Consider the following 16,820-nt stretch of genomic DNA (forward strand, 5'->3'; position numbering starts at 1 on the left):
CTTATCCATTCATCAGTTGGTGGACATTTGGGCTCTTTCCGTAATTTGGCTATTGTTGATAGTGCTGCTATAAACATTGGGGTGCATGTGCCCCTTTGAATCAGCATTTTTGTATAAATACCTAGTAGTACAATTTCTGGGTCGTAGGGTAGTTCTATTTTTAATTTTTTGAGGAACCTCCATACTGTTTTCCAGAGTGACTGCACCAGTTTTCACTCCCACCAGCAGTGCAAAAGTGTTCTGCTTTCTCTGCATCCTCACCAGCATCTGTTGTTTCCTGAGTTGTTAATTTTAGCCATTCTGACAGGTGTGAGGTTGTATCTCATTGTGGTTTTGATTTGTATTTCCCTGATGATGAGTTGCACGATCAATTTAAATTGCACTTACAGGAAGAAAGTCATGGAATCATAGAACTTTAAAGGTAGAGGATATCCCCAAGGTTTTCAGTATGTACTCTGGTGGAAAAATACCAAGTAGGAATGGAGGAGAGAAGATAATAGTTTCACTTTAGCACTGGCTCCATATTCCTCTCTCCAGTTAATTTTCAAGTGAAATTACAACCTTTACTCATCTTCTCTTACCTACATATCATGCCCTAGTCATGCCTCAAACAAGTGCAGGTAGAAGCAATCTCAATCCAGGCCTCCTTTTGTTTACAGTCTGAAGGGACTGGATGCCCTGGCTCCCCCATGACTCCCCAGACATCCAGACATCTTTGGTCTTTTCTTCCTGCTTGCTCATTAGGCATGTGTGTGCTCAGAATTTTGCCTTTCTTTGCTAACCAGGGAACTGGTTCAGTTTTCCAGATCCAAAGATCAGAAGATCTGTTTGAGATTTTTAAATAGGGGGTGGGAGGTTATAATGAAAAAGATACTAGCAACTAAATGGTAAGAATGTGGAGAAATTGGAACCCTCATACACTGTTGATGGGAATGGAAAATGGTGTAGCCACTTTGGAAGACAGTCTGGCATTTCTTCAAATAGTCAAACATAGAGTTGCCATATGATTCAGCAATTCCACTTTTAGGTATACCGAAGAAAAATGAAAAGATATGTCCACACAGGAGCTGGTACGTGAATGTTCATGCAGCATTAATCATGACAGCCAAAGAATAGAAACAGCCTAAATGTCCATTAGCTGGTGAATGGATGAATAAAATGTGGTAAGTCCATTAAATGGAATATTGTTTATCAGTTAAAAGAAATGAAGTACTGATACATGCTACAACATGGATGAATATTAAAAACATGCTAAGTGAGAGAAAACAGTCATAAAGGACCATATATTTATGATTCTATTTATATGAGATTTCTAAATAGGCAAATCTGTACTGAGAGAAAGTAGATTAGTGGTTGCCTAGAGTGATGGCAGAGGGTAGGGGTGTGGGTGTTCTCTTTGGGGTAATGAACGTGTGCTAAAATAGATTGTGGTAATGGATGTATAAGTCTATGAACATACTAAATGCTGTTGGGTGATACACTTTAAATGGGCAAATTATATTGTATGTGAATTTTATGTCAGTAAAGCTGAAAAAAAGAAAAGAGGGGGGCATTTGGGTGGCTCTGTCAGTTAAGCATCCGACTCTTGATTTCAGCGCAGGTTATGATCTCACAGTCCAGAGATAGAGCCCCACATCGAGCTCTGTGCTGATCGCACAGAACCTGCTTAGGATTCTCTCTCTCTCTCTCTCTCTCTCTCTCTCTCTCTCTGCTCTTTCCCCACTCATGCATTCCCTGTGTCTCAAAATAAATAATTAAATTTTTAAAAAAAGAAAGAGAAAAGGGGTTTTGTGTGTTTTTCATTTAATTTTGTCTTCTTGTACTTCTGTGGCTAGCTGGATGTTCCCATGCCTAATTTCAAACTCATTTTGCCCTTTGATTCTGCCTGAAGTCCAGCCAATAGCTAATGTGGCAGGGTGGAAATTTAACTCACACTACAACCCAGACACAAAGAGAAAATATAAGTTCTTTATTTAGTCTATAACCAGTCTGGCTTTTCTGAAGCCCCAACTGATGGATAGTGGTGAAACGAATGGCATGGTTAGCAGTCTCTGGGAGGCCACTGTGGTGGAAGAAATGGCTGGAACTGATTTACCTGTAGCAACCACACACACAATTCTTGTTGTGACTAGATCCACTCAAATGACCAATGGACAGAACAATGTGATGTTCCATATATATAATTCTCAATTCTTGTTTTGATTCTTGATTCTCTGCCTTGCTTTGGCCTTTGTTTTCTATGTGATTCAAGACTTGCTTTAAGCCCTGCGTATATATGCTCCTTAACTCCCAATGGCTCTCCAGACATGTGACTATGGGCTCTGTCTTAAGCACTGATTCCCAGGTGATGCATATGTCTCTGGGTTTGCTGTATTCCTGCGCCTGGTCACAAATGTTCAATGTCTCAGTCTCTTAATCATGGCTTCTAACCCCATCTCTATCTGTGATCAGTAGCTGGCTCAGGTGATAAAATAGTTTCCTGAGGCATTAGAGCTATAGCATATATACACTTAATTCCCTTCTTAGGAAACTATATTTAAAAGTACTCTAAAATGTTTTAAATAAAATTTGCCATAATTTTGTATTGATAATGCTCTGAGTACTTATTATACTGTTTACAGTTCTATTTTGTTTGTTTCTTTGGAAAGAAGACTGCTTAACTGTTGATGCTTTGAATGGAGGGAGGTACAAAACAGTGTTATATTAGTCAGCCCAAGAGGAAGATGAACTGTAATGTATATTTGCTTTTCCATTGTTTAATCTTGGCCAAACCAGGTCAGTGAAGTGACAGTTCAGAAAGGAATTCAAAGAGTACTTACTGGCTGCTTTGAGCAATTGATTCTGAAGAATTGTGACTTCTGTAAATACCAACATATTTCAAAATTGGTATACAATCAGGACTTAAGGAATAGGACCTTAGCATTGATATATGCCCTACTGTCTGAGTGCCAATATAATGGGAAGTCTTTTTTCTTTTTTAACAAATAATTCATTATTTGGGGGGAAAAACAAATTCAAAAATATTTAACATTATATGAATACCTGTTGAATTTACAAAGAGACAAACTTGATTAAACTATTTGACTACTGAGTGAACACGGATTTGGTGTATTTTATAGGATTTTTTTATTCAATAGAAACTATGTGTTATATATAAATCAAAGTCCAGGGGAATATTTATGTAAATATATGTAAATAAATATGTACATATAAGTAAATCATGACTATATATATATATTCTTAGGTATATTGTGCTAAGTTTCAACTGGATATAATTTTCACAGCAGCCTGGAGCCTGCTTCAGATTCTGTGTCTCCCTCTCTCTCTGCCCCTCCCCCACTCACACTCTGTCTCTCTCTCAAAAATAAATAAACATTAAAAAATTTTGTTTAAAAAAGTGAAAGGTTGATAATGACAACCTAAAACACTTATATTCTTTTGGGTATTTATTTACTTACTCAGATACTCATAAGTTCTTTTGAAGTTTAAAAATGCCTGAGACATTTATAACAACTTTAAAGCAGCTATGGAAGAAATACTAATAAAGCATGAGGTGTAATTACATAGATTGCTAGACTTGAATAAATGCAATGATGATAGACAAAGAACAGTCAAGGAGAGGGAAAACTGCAAATGAGAAGAGTGAAGCATTGAAGGACTGATCTAACTATAGCCCTGGATGAGTCACTGACAATCAAGGGGAAGAGTGGGGCATAGGAAAAACATGTTTGCACAATTTAAGCACCGTGTTGGAATTAATGTGTGTATTCCCACACAAACTCCTACCTCTCATTCCATTTGTATTGGTTGGGATGCAGATTAGATAGACCACTGTATCAAAGGGGCCCAACATATAATGAGTTAAACAAGGAAAATCCAGAGTCTATAAGGTGGCTTCTCAGCGTCTAGGACCAAGGCTCCTTCTGTCTTGTGGCTTGGCCATCCTTGAAGATGTTGCTTTTATCATTCACACTGCAGAAGATGGTTCACCACCATCCCAACTGGGCCCACATTCTATCCAGTGGGAAAAGGAAAGGGGGAACCAGATGGTCTTACGAAGCCTGAAATGATTATTAGAAAGGGAAATGAAGGAGAAAGGAACCTGACCATGTGTCCAGTATGATTTAAGAGAAGATTGATTTGGAAATTTAGGTAGCATTATATCCCTTAGGTAACATTATGTCTTTCTAGGAAAGACTGGTCAATCTCCGGGGTACCCCACCTGTTCTGTTTCTCTTCTTAAGGAGATGCCCTGTTATAATGGGAAGAGGGATGTGGTTTATTGTTTCCCTATTGGGGTGAATTAGAAAGGTTTGGCTGCACACCAGCATTCAGCAAGGGTCAGCCACAGAAATGATCTTTCCAGGGCACTACATGAAAATCAAGGACAAACTTTGATGCCATTGGTATTACTTTATTTATTCAACACTGGTTCTCAAAGTGTAGTCGCTGGATCAGCAGTATCACCATCACCTAGGAACTTGCGCAAACTCTCAAGTCCTACCTCTGACCTACTGAATCAGAAACTCTGGGGGTGGAGCCCCACAACTATGTTTGAACAAGCCTTCTAGGTGATTTGAGGCATGTTAAGTTGGCGAACCATGGATTTAATGCAACTCACTAAAAGGAGGTGTCAGAATACATATTTAATTGACTGATTCTCTTTCTCTCTTGGTTTCTTTCTCTATTCCTTCCATAATTCCCTGGGACTAAAAAACAGTGAGCTTTCATTTACTTCTCCTAATATCCTACTTTGATAAAGCATCCACTTTCATATCAACCTCACTTAAGAAAACAAGCAAGTAACAAACTAAACTAACCAAACCATAAGAATGGGCCCTTTGGAGGCACCTGGTTGGCTCAGTCTGTTAAGCATCAGACTCTTGATCTCGGCTCAAGTCATGATCTCGCAGTTCATGAGTTCGAGCCCCACATGGGACTCTGTGCTGGCAACACAGAGCCTGCCTGGAATTCTCTCTCCATCTCTCTCTGTCCCTACCCCACTGGTGCTCTTTCTCTTTCTCAAAATAAATAAATAAACTTAAAAAAAAAAAAAAAAGAGAACGGGTCCTTTGGGCTTTGTTGGGGAGAGGAGAGGGAATAATAGGTATTTGGAAAATAGCCTGGATTGCTGCATGATCCTATTTTGAATGCCAGAAACTATTTTGTCTTTGCATTCCTTTAATATAATACTAATTTCCAGCCCTTTTCCTGATGGATCTGACTAATGGATTCTGCCAAGGATACTGTTTTCAAACCAGAAAGAGAAGAGCACATTTTCCACAGTATTGTATCACCCAATTACATCTATTCACTTTTGTTAGAAGTCTACACTTACATTTAAAAAAAATTTTTTTAGTGTTTATTTTATTTTTTAGATAGACAGAGGGTGAGTTGGGGAGGAGCAGAGAGAGAGGGAGACAGGATCCGAAGCAGGCTCCAGGCTCTGAGCTGTCAGCACAGAGCCTGATGCAGGGATCGAACTCACGAACCGTGAGATCACGACCTGAGCCAAAGTCGGATGCTTAGTCAACTGAGCCACCCAGGCGCCCCAGTCTACACTTAAATTTGATGAGAATGATGAAGAGGACCAGCTGCCTACTCCTATAGTGCTTCACAGAAAGAAATAGTACCAGGCAACAAAAACAGAGAGAAATAGTCAAGAATAGACAATGTCTAATTCTGGCTCTGTTTCTATCCCAGCATCCTCAGTGTGCATAGTTTCCCTTGATTATAAAATAGAGATAAATTCTAAATGCAACATTACATAAAAACACATTTATTTTTACTCCCTCCTCTGCATGGAGACAGTAATTTGTCTTCATCTCAATGTGAGTTAGAATTTATAATGCCTGAATAAAAAATATTTCAATTTTCATCCATTTAGCAATAGTATGTTTCCTTGGGAGAGAGTTGCCTAGTAAACAAAAAAATGTGTGGGATGTTAGGCTCTTATAATCACTTAAAAGAAGTGACTCTAAATATGCTATATTAATATGGCTATAAATCGGAAGTTGTCATTTTTGTGAATGGAGAGTTTATGTAAAAAGAGACACGGTTCTTCCCTTCACTTAATCCATTCTCCACATGTCTGACCTTTTGAATAATCATTTTAAAAATATAAATTGCATCACTCTCCTCTTGTGGGGCTTCTGAATGCACTTAGTTGCTGCTGAGACACTACAGGATCTGCCCCTGCATTCTTCCTTGGTGTCGTCTCCAGGCTTTTCCCCCTTGCTTATATTGGCTTTCTCCCCATTTCTTAAAGAAGCCACATTCTTTCATACCCTAGGGCTTTGGGGTGCGCCCTTTGCCAGGAATGTCCTTTCCCTTACCTCTCACACAGTTAATTCTCGTTTATTCTTAATTTCTCACTGAAAGTTCTCTTCCTCAGGAAAGCCTACTGTGGCTTTAGGAGTCTGCTGACCCTTTTCCTTCATATACATTATCAGTTTGTAGTTATGAATTGATTTGGTGCTTATTATTTTATAGTCTAAATTAGAGAATAAACCCTGTAACATCACAGATCACGTCCATTTTGTTTACCTCTCCAGAGCCAATGCCTGGCACACTACCTGGCAGGTAACAGGGCTCAATAAATATTTCATGACTGGATTACCAAATGTCTTGTCACACAGCAAAATAGACACTGTGGTTTGATTTATAAATGATCATTTATCCTGAAATTCTAACATTACAGTGTATTGAATTTGATTGTTCCCAAATGAGTTGAGTTCCAGAATCTGCAAACTGGTTATTTGACAGATTACATTTCTCTATAGAAAAGCTGTCATCGTTGGTCCAGGCCTGCATCTGCCAAGAATAACAATTAGAGATCCGTTCACCTCCATTCCGAATATTGGTGTCCTTAGACCTCAGTTTCCAGATCAGGGTTCCTAGTTTTTAGCCTCCACATAGTTTTTGAGGCCTTTGTTGTTGTGAAATTAAGATAGAAATGGTGCCTTAAAAAGATGATTTTTAGTTTATTTTCTCTCAGGGGCTCTTTCATTATTGGAGTGTTTGCATGAGGAGAGAGAAGCATTACTGTCAAAGTGTGCTCAGCATTAGAGGTGGCCTTAAGAAGCTGGGAAAAAGAACATCTTCCAAGAGTATTTGGAAGAGATCTGTCAGCATCCCGTGACAGCTTCCACTGTAGAAATGTATTTGTGTATATGTGGATTGTAGGTGGGGGTAGAAAAGGAAGAGAGACATATTCTACTCAGAGGAGGAGGGGTGACCCTGGAATCAGTCCCTTGTACACTGGAGTGTTCCCTGCTGTTCAGTCACAGTGGCAGCTGCAAGGCCCTAGCTACGGATGGAATGCTGGCTCTCAAAGACGTCAGTGGCACCTAAGTGCCACCCACAAACGCAGCTGTATTACTTACAGAGCCCAGTATTAGTCCGGCATCATAAGAACTCATTGCAACTCTCCCTCCTTGAGGTCAGTTTAAATCAAGTTCAGTTTTGCCTTCAAGTCCCTCCCAGACCTGTAGAAGCACATTAGTCTCAGAAAAGCCTAAGCGGCTAAAAATTTCCCTACCAGAAATTTCTACTGCAACAGCCCTGACATGCGTTCCTCCAGCCTTTGTTTGAATACTCACCTCCTTCACAGATAGCCTGCTTCATATTTGGACAAGTCTCATTGTTACATATTTAACTTCCTCATAGTGTAATGAAATATGCCTCCCTGGTCTTTCACCTCATTTGTCTTTGTTTTGCCCTCTGGAGCTATGCAGAATATGTCTGATCCTCCTTCAACATGATAGTTCTTCAGACATTTGGAGACAGCTGTCAGATCCTCTCCCCTAAATCCTCTTTGCCAGGTAAGATAGCCTCAGATCTTCCAATTGGACCTTTTATAAATAGTGTACTAAAGTGAAAAATGTATGAGCAACCAGCCTAGGCAGACCTGGGCGCTCTTGATTTGTTTTTATTCAGCTACTTCCTCTTTTTGCATTTGTTCCCACCAGTAAGTAGAATAAGTATGATACATCCTAACAGGGTGAAGTGCTTGGCTCAGTGAGTGCATACAGTAAGGAAGGACTTGACCAAGGCAGGGGAAGTCAGCTAAGCCTTTCTTAGGAGGTCAGTGTTGAACTGAACTGATGGATGGGTAATAGTTACCAAGGTGAAGAGGAGAAGAATTGCTCTCCAGGCAGAAGGAGCAACATGTACAAAAGCCCTGTAATGGATAGGGCATGTGATGGAGGTATAACCCTCTTGGTCTTTAATTTCTGTATATATGCAGAGATGGATTATAATACCTTCTCCTTTACTAAAAGAATTATTTCAAGGACCCTTTAGATGGGTATGAATGTGCTCTAAAGTAGTAAAATACTATGATTTTATTCACAAAAAAAGAATCCCTTAACCCAGTCAGGCCTGTTCCATCAATAGGCATTCCCATATCTGTCTTCTTGCTTCTGCTCTCCCCATCCTAGAAAGGCCTCTCCTTTTCCGTTTATCCAATCCCTGCAATCTGTATTGCCCATCTCCTCTTCTTATTCGTCTGGGAAGCTACCCTGGGCAGTGAGGCTCAGGTCTGTTTCTGTAGTGCAGTGGTTAAATGCAGGGTCTTGGAGTCCAGAGTTTGAGTGCAGGTTCCATTCCTGACCACCTCGTGGTTCTAGACAAATTGCTTAATTTCTCTGACATTTAATTTCCTTATCTGTGCAAAAGAGGTAATAATAGTAACTATTTCATTCAACTGTTTGTGAGGATTAAGTGAGATATCTGCATCTCTCTCTATATTTATCTCTTTGTATCTGTACATATATGACAGAGCCCTTCCTGATGGTTCTTACTTCCTTGTACTGCACCTCCTATGTGGCCCACACCAACTGGCTCAGTAATTTTAAGGCAGATTCTAAGGATAGAGGCATTGGGAGGAAGCCATATGCTCTGCTCCTGAGTATTTGAAGTCTCTGGTCCACTGGCTGGCACTACTGCACATCCGTGGAAGTGCCTCTCCATAAGCCCACATGTGCATGTGTGCACAGGACCTGTGAGCCACCCACTAGCCAAACCAGGTACCCTATAGCTCCCCAGGCTCAGAGTCACCGTGCATGACCAAATCACCCCAGCAAAACTGCAGAAGGCAAGTTATATTCATGCTTTAAGTGGCAAGTAAAATCACTTTTCAAAATGCCTTCAAGTCTAAGGTTTTTCTGGATTAATAATTATTTTGCAGAATCTGATTTCATAAATACAGCTTGACAGTGTTTAATAACAGCAAAACAAATTATTTAATCCTTAAATAAACAGGTTTTTAAAGTTCTTACATTAAAATGAGGTTAACTAGGTGAAATTCTAGTATTATTTTCTAAAACATTGTAACCAGTGTGTCAAGGCTACAGTCAAGGTTCTTATAGTGGCAAGATATTTAATTTCTATTCTATCTTGGAAGAGACATGAAACATGCTAAACTGATTAAGTCAACTGATTTAAGATTCTTTATGTTTACCTCCTGCAGACAATTGTGGTTCAATATTGCAAGTAATTTTCTTCTCTGTAGAATTAAAAGAATCTACAAAACAGAAACTAAATCAGTGTTGTGCTTGCAATTTAAAATATAACCCCCTACCAACACCACTCTGTGTTTATCTCATACTTCAAATACTTCTCATGCTCTGCTAGGTCAGGAACTATAAAAGACATTGTAATGGGTGTCTAGTTCTGCGATCAATAAAGCTAATTTAAACTATCCTCTAATAGGTGAGGTAAAAGATTAGTATTTAGGTCTGGGATTAACAAGTGAAAATAGGCCATTTTGTGATATCTTCAGGGACACAGCACAGTTCAGGGTTTAAGGCTCAAGGAAAATCTATTTTGAGAAAGACATGAGTCATATACTTCATCATGGACAGATTTGTATCCCATTAATGACAATACCTTTTATCTTCAGTTCTGGAAGCATCATCTCTCTGTTAGAGTATTAACACTTCTTTGCCCCACCAACTTCAATTTGTCAGCTGAATTTTTCTGCCCTTCCCTTTGGTTTTTGAAGTGGGGACTCCAGTCACATTTACTTTAATTACTGCTTTGACAGATACTAAAACCAAGATCAATGTGCCTATTTTTCTGTTGCAACCATTTTGAATAATAAGTATTCAAATAGTATGTAAAATCTCACTGAAGCATTTAATTCAGAACCTAAAAATGTGTGTACAAAAGCCACTACCATGATTCTGTAGAGTTCAAAACTGGCCATTTTGTTTTCTTATGAAATTGGTCAAAATGAAAATGTACGTTTTGTTCTGTTCATTCAGTTTTCCCTAATTCTCTTTAATTCAGTTTTATTTCCTTTGTTCTTTGTAGTCTCCCTCTTCCCCACACTGATTTTCTTTCTGCAAATCCTTTCAATGATGGATACTGACATCCGTGTCCACAGTTTTAACACTTTTATTAAATCTAATATCTTTCATAAAAACCCAGGCACACCTTAGGGAATCAGGAGCTTACTAAATGTTCACTTAGTCTCATTTTATGTCTAAATCCCTCTTTTCCTGTTGCTCTAACATTTATTTTATCAATAATTATTATCTTTTGATCAAGCATCATGATAAGAAATATGATTTTTTCTTTCACCACCCAACATCTTATTTGGATAAACTTCAAACAGACAGAAAGGTTGAAATAATTGTATAGTGAATATCCATATGCCCACATATACATATTCTATTATGAACATTTTACTATATTTGCTTTACCACCCAGCTGTGCATTTGATCCATTTTTCCATGCATCTGTCCATCAGTCCATCTTAAGTTTTTGATGAAGTAAGTTACAGATACCAGTGTACTTCAGCCTGCATATCATTAACTAGAGTTCTATATTCGTTTACAATTTTTTTTTCAAGCGGTATGTCCATGTAATGAGATGTACGAATATTAGGTTGCCATTTGCTGAATTTGGACAAATGTAGATACCTGTGTAACCTAAACCCCTATTGAAACAGAGAACATTACTGTCACTCCAGAAAATTTCCTCATGCTTCTTTCCAGGTGATCCTCACTCACCTTGCCCCTTCCCCCAGGCAACCACTGTGCTAATATTTTACCACCACAAATTAGTTTAACCTGTTTTAGAACTTCATATAGATGGAATTATAAAGTATATGCCTTTATGGGCAAGACTTCTTTTACTCAGCATAGTGTTGAGATTCACCCATTTTTTAATTATTGTGTGAACCAATAATTAGTTCCTTTTTACTGCTGAATGGTATTCTGCTATATGACTGTACCAGTGGTTTATCCGTTCTTCTATTGATGAAACCTGAGTGTTTTTCACATTTGACCATGATGAATAAAGCTGCTATGAGCACTTTTGTACAAGTGTTGTGAATATTATTTTTCTTTGCCTCGGGTAAGTATTTAGGAATGTAATTGCTGAGCCATAGGTGTGTACTTAATATTATAAGCAACTACCAGACCCGTTTCTAAAATTGTGCCATTTCACACTTCTGTCAGCAACGTATGAGGTTTGGTTGCTCCACGTTCTTGCCAACATTTAGTGTTGTCAGTCTTCGGAATTTTACCTATTTTGGTGGGTACACAATGAACCCATTGTGGTATTCATTGGCATTTCCTGATGACTAATGATGTTCAGTACTTTTGACATGCTTACTGGCCATTTATAGCCCTATCTTTGTGAAATGTCTGTTTAAATCTTTGTCCACTTTTTAATTAGGTGGTTTATTTATTTATTTATTTTTGAGCTGTAGTTCTGTGTGTAACCTGGATACCAGTCTTTTGTCATATATGTTTGTGAACCCATTTCTTCTTTGATTTCATCCATCTTGGTGTCCATGCTGTAGCATAATTGAACCGGTATATTGTCTCCCTAGCTTGTCCAAGACCCTTATAAGTTTTTAAAATAAATACCTGCTATATTTTTCTTTAATGCCATAGGAAGGCAATGGTGGACTCCTGAAAACTGTTGAATGTCAGGAACTAGTTTTTCTATTTGCCCTTCAGTGGCTTATTTTCAGGATGGAAATTAGCACTTTCTTAGTTTACTTTGAAAAACAGTTTCAGGGGCGCCTGGCTGGCTCAGTTGGAAGAGCATGTGACTCTTAACCTTGGGGTCATGAGTTTGAGCCCCATATAGAAAGTGAAGATTATTTATAAATTTTTTTCAACGTTTTTTATTTATTTTTGGGACAGAGAGAGACAGAGCATGAACGGGGGAGGGGCAGAGAGAGAGGGAGACACAGAATCGGAAACAGGCTCCAGGCTCTGAGCCATCAGCCCAGAACCTGACGCGGGGCTCGAACTCACGGACCGCGAGATCGTGACCTGGCTGAAGTTGGACGCTTAACGGACTGCGCCACCTAGGCGCCCCATAGAAAGTGAAGATTATTTAAAGAAATTTAAAAAAATAAAAAATAGTTTCATCTAGTAACCTTCCTATTTATAAAGTGATACAAAATGAAACAAATCTATGAATAATTATAAATCTAAGAAAACAAAACAGCAATGGAACAGGATAGAGAGCCCAAAAATAAACCCACTCATATATGGTCAATTAATCTATGACAATGGAGGCAAGAATATTCAATGGGAAGAAGAATATTTAATAAATGCTGCTGGGAAAATTGTACAGCTACATACAAAAGAATGAAACTAGACCACTTTCTTACACCATACACAATAATAAACTCAAAATGGATGATAAATCTAAATGTGAGACCTGAAACCATTAAACTCCTAAAAGAAAGAAAAGACACATTATCCTTAGAAACATGTTTATGGATATGTCTCCTCAGGGAAGAGAAACAAAACCAAAAATAAACTATTGGGACTACACCAAAATAAAAGTTGTTTTTTTTTTTGTTTTTTATTTTTTTGTTTTTTCCCCCCATAGCAGAGGAAACCATCAACAAAACAAAAAGCAACCTAATAAATGAGAGAAGATATTTGCAAGTGATATATCCGATTAGGGGTTATCATTCAAAATATATAAGGAACTTACACATGTCAACACCAAAAAAAATAAATAAATAAGGAATCCAATGAAAAAATGGGCAGAGGACCTCAATAGACATTTTTCCAAAAAAGACATACAAATGACCAACAGACATGAAAAGATGCTTAAATCACTAATCATCAGGGAAATGCAAATCAAAACAACAATGAGGTACCACTCACTTCACACCTGTCAGAAGCCAGTATCAAAAAGACAAGAAATAACAGGTGTTGGTGGGGATGTGGAGAAAAGCGAACACTCATGCATTGTTGGTGAGATGTAAATTTATGGCAACCACTGAAGAAAACAGTATGGAGGTTGTTCAGAAAATTAAAAGTAGAAATACTCTATGACCCAGTAATTCCACTACTGGGTGTTTACCCAAAGGAAAAAAAAACACTAAATTGAAAAGATATATGCACCCCTATGTTTACTGGAGCATTATTTACAATAACCTAGATATGGAAGCAACTCAAGTGCCTATCAATAGATGAATGCATGAAGAAGTGGCACACATACATATAACGGAACGTTGCTTTGCCATCAAAAAGAATGAGATCTTGCTATTTGCAGCGACATGAATAGACCTAGAGGATATTATGCTAAGGGAAAGAGAAAGACGAATACCATGTGATTTCACTTATATGTGGAATCTAAGAGCCAAAACAAGGAAACAAAGAAACAGACTCTTAAATACAGAAAAAAAAAACAAAACAAAACTGGTGGTTGCTAGAGGGGAGGTGGTGAGAGATGGGTGGGAGAAATAGATAAGGGGGATTAAAAGGTACAAACTTCCAGCAGTGCCTGGGTGCTCAGTGGGTTAAGCATCTGACTTCAACTCAGGTCATGATCTTACAGTTCACGAGTTCCTAGTTCCGCAGTGAGCTCTGCGCTGACAGTGTGGAACCTGCTTGGGATTCTCTCTCTCCCTCTCTCTCTCTTTCCCTCTGCCCCTCCCCTGCTCACACGTGCTCAAACTCTCTAAATAAATAAATAAACTTAAAAAAAAAAGGCAAGATGTTAGTGAAAATCTTGGAGACTGTAAGTACTTTTGCATCATGCATTGCTACATTGTAATACAAAAGATTGGCAACAATTTGAACAAACTGTTTCAGCCATCCAGTGGAACACTTACCCCTTCTCTACCTCCTACTGGATGTGTCACCTGTGTTGTTTTATGTTTTCCTTTATGATTTCATAACCAAAGGGCTCTATAAATGGAAATAACTTTGGGATCATCTGGTTCTATCCCTTCATTTTACAGATATTAAATATTATGTCTCAAACAATAGAACTTTGAACAGTTTGAGGAGTTAACTATTATATATAGCACTAGACATAGATCTACTGATTGAATAATCTTTTAGTTTCATGTTTTTTCTTCTGTTGTCCAGCCCTATGGGTTTTTGCTTTAAGATGACACTTGCATTTACCCCTTCTTTTCTACTGCCTTTACCAATATAATCTCTAATGTTATCTAAACTGGATTGTCACTCAGATTTAATCTATTTCCTTCAGGTCCATCCTGCACTCTTTTGTCTCACTGACTTTCCTAATATAGACCTTTCGACAGGCACTCTTCAGAAACTTCAGTGGCTGCTGTTGAATCAGGTCCTAAATTCTCAAGGATCTTTCATACCCTACTCCCACTCTTCTCTTCATCCTTATTTCCCATTCTCCCCAACCTGCACCTGCTCATCAGGTGGTCCCCCCATTCCCTGGCTGCATGTGAACTCCTATTGTGGTTCCTTTGTTAGTCTCCTACTCTGGTAACTCCCACTCCCACCCCTTCTCTCCAGTTAGTCACTGACATACAGCTCATAGTTCAAAATACAGCTCAAGCTCCATCCGCCTTCCCCATGAAACATTTTCTAATTTCACAACTGCAATGATTTCTCACCCATGAATATACACTGCAACATCCCACCTAGCAATTGACCTGTGTACTAGCCTCCATGAGAGATAAAACCCCAAATCTCAGTGGCTTAACATCATAAAAGTAAACTTCTTGTTCAGTGATGATAGTGTATTTGTGTATTGTAAGTATTTGTGTATGGTTGATCGTGGTGATGGGAGCACTATGCTTGTTACAGCCATTTAGGAGCCAAGGGTGATGGAGCCTCTGCTCTCTTTATTTATGTATTTTTAGTTTTTTTAATTTTATTCGTTCTTTTTTTAATTCATTCATATTTTATTCAACGTGGGGCTTGAACTCACAACCTGAGACCCAGACTTGAGCAGAGATCAAGAGTGGGACGCTTGCCCAACTGAGCCACCCAGGTGCCCCAAGGCTCTGCCATCTTTAATATAAAGCTCCCAGAGTTACTTTGGGTCAGGTCGTGATCTCACAGTTCATGGGATCAAGCCCCACATTGGCCTCTGCATGACAGTGTGGAGCCTGCTTAAAATTCTCTCTCTCCCTCTTTCTCTGCCCCTTCCCAGCTCTCTCTCTCAAAATAAACAAACTTAAAAAAAATTAAGAGATATGTCTAAACTGTAGTGTTTGGATCTTGATTTGAACAAACGAATTGTTTTTTAAAATGGGAGAAACTTGTTTACTAACTGGATTATTTAATGCTAACAAGAAATAACTTATTACTTAAGTGAGATACAGTATTGTGGGGTTTTTTAGGCCTTTTTTATTAGCAATACAAATGGAAATATTTACATGTGAAACAAGATGACATTTGTGTTTAGTTTCACAAATGGGAGAGAAGTGAGGCATATAGATGAAACAAAACTGGTCATGAATCAGTCATTGTTGAAGCCAGGAGATATGTACATGGGATTTTATTACAAATATTCACCCTATTTTTTTGTGTATATGTCAATTTTTCTATAACAAAAGATTTAGGAAGAGAAAGAGAAACGAGGTGCACCAACTAAAATATTTTATTTTATTAAAAATATTTTTTAATGTTTATTTTTGACAGAGAGAACATGAGTGAGGAATGAGCAGAGAGAGAGGGAGACACAGAATCTGAAGCAGGCTCCAGGCTCTGAGCTACCAACACAGAGCCCGACGCGGGGCTCGAACTCACAAACAGTGAGATCATGACCTGAGCTGAAGTCAGATGCTTAACCGACTGAGCCACCCAGGTGCCCCAACAATATTATTCTTCTTAAATTGAATAGAATCCAGTTGCATTTCACTTTCTGTGTGTGAAGAATACATTGCAAATGTGTTCTTAAAAAAGTTCCCTGGCACGGTTTACCTAGTAGTACCTGTGTAGTCACACACAGTTATATATGAAGGGTAGAGTTGCAAGACAGGTTCTAAGTAGTTTTTTTGTTTGTTTTTTACTTTTGCTATGGAAATTTGTAAATATACACAGAATAGAGAGAATAATACAATGAATTCTTATGTACCCATCACTCAGTCCCAATGTCCATTAACCTAAAGCCAGTCCTATTCTGTTCTTTCCCTCATTCACTCCCCCTTTTGTATTACTTTGAAGCACATTACCTCATATCATGTCATCTTTAGGTACCTGAAGCATATTTCCCTAGAAGAAATGAACATTTCACAAAATAATCACCGGATCATCACACCTAAAATTCGTTAATATAATTAAATAGGCAGTTGGTATTCAATTTTCCTGTTGCTGTGTATACATCAGCTTTTTTAGTTCCTTTTTTGAATCGGGATCTAATCTCTCACATTGTGATTATTTCTCCTTCAATCTGTATATTACTTTTCTCTTTATTCAGATTTAAGAAGACAGATTATTTTTGACCTGTAGCTTTCCTCATAGTCTGGATTCTGCTGCTTACATTGCTGTAGTGTAGTTGCAAGTCATTTAAATATTAAAGAAAGTGTTCATGCACATTATGGTCAGGTTTCACCCAATGTG

At 38.3% G+C, this 16,820-nt stretch overlaps 1 protein-coding gene across 4 annotated transcripts in view; it reads left to right on the forward strand.

Annotated features, from left to right (window-relative positions):
• The window catches only part of GSAP (gamma-secretase activating protein), a 204,561-nt gene that overhangs the window by 76,248 nt on the left and 111,493 nt on the right, over positions 1–16,820 (forward strand). For all 4 annotated transcript variants that reach the window (XM_053218582.1, XM_053218581.1, XM_053218584.1 and 1 more), the window contains one exon: positions 15,900–16,065. The gene's annotated coding sequence lies outside the window, so the exon portion shown is untranslated. The remainder of the gene's footprint in view (positions 1–15,899; positions 16,066–16,820) is intronic.

This window comes from Acinonyx jubatus, chromosome A2 (genome assembly GCF_027475565.1).
Source record: "Acinonyx jubatus isolate Ajub_Pintada_27869175 chromosome A2, VMU_Ajub_asm_v1.0, whole genome shotgun sequence".
Lineage (NCBI taxonomy): Eukaryota > Metazoa > Chordata > Mammalia > Carnivora > Felidae > Acinonyx > Acinonyx jubatus.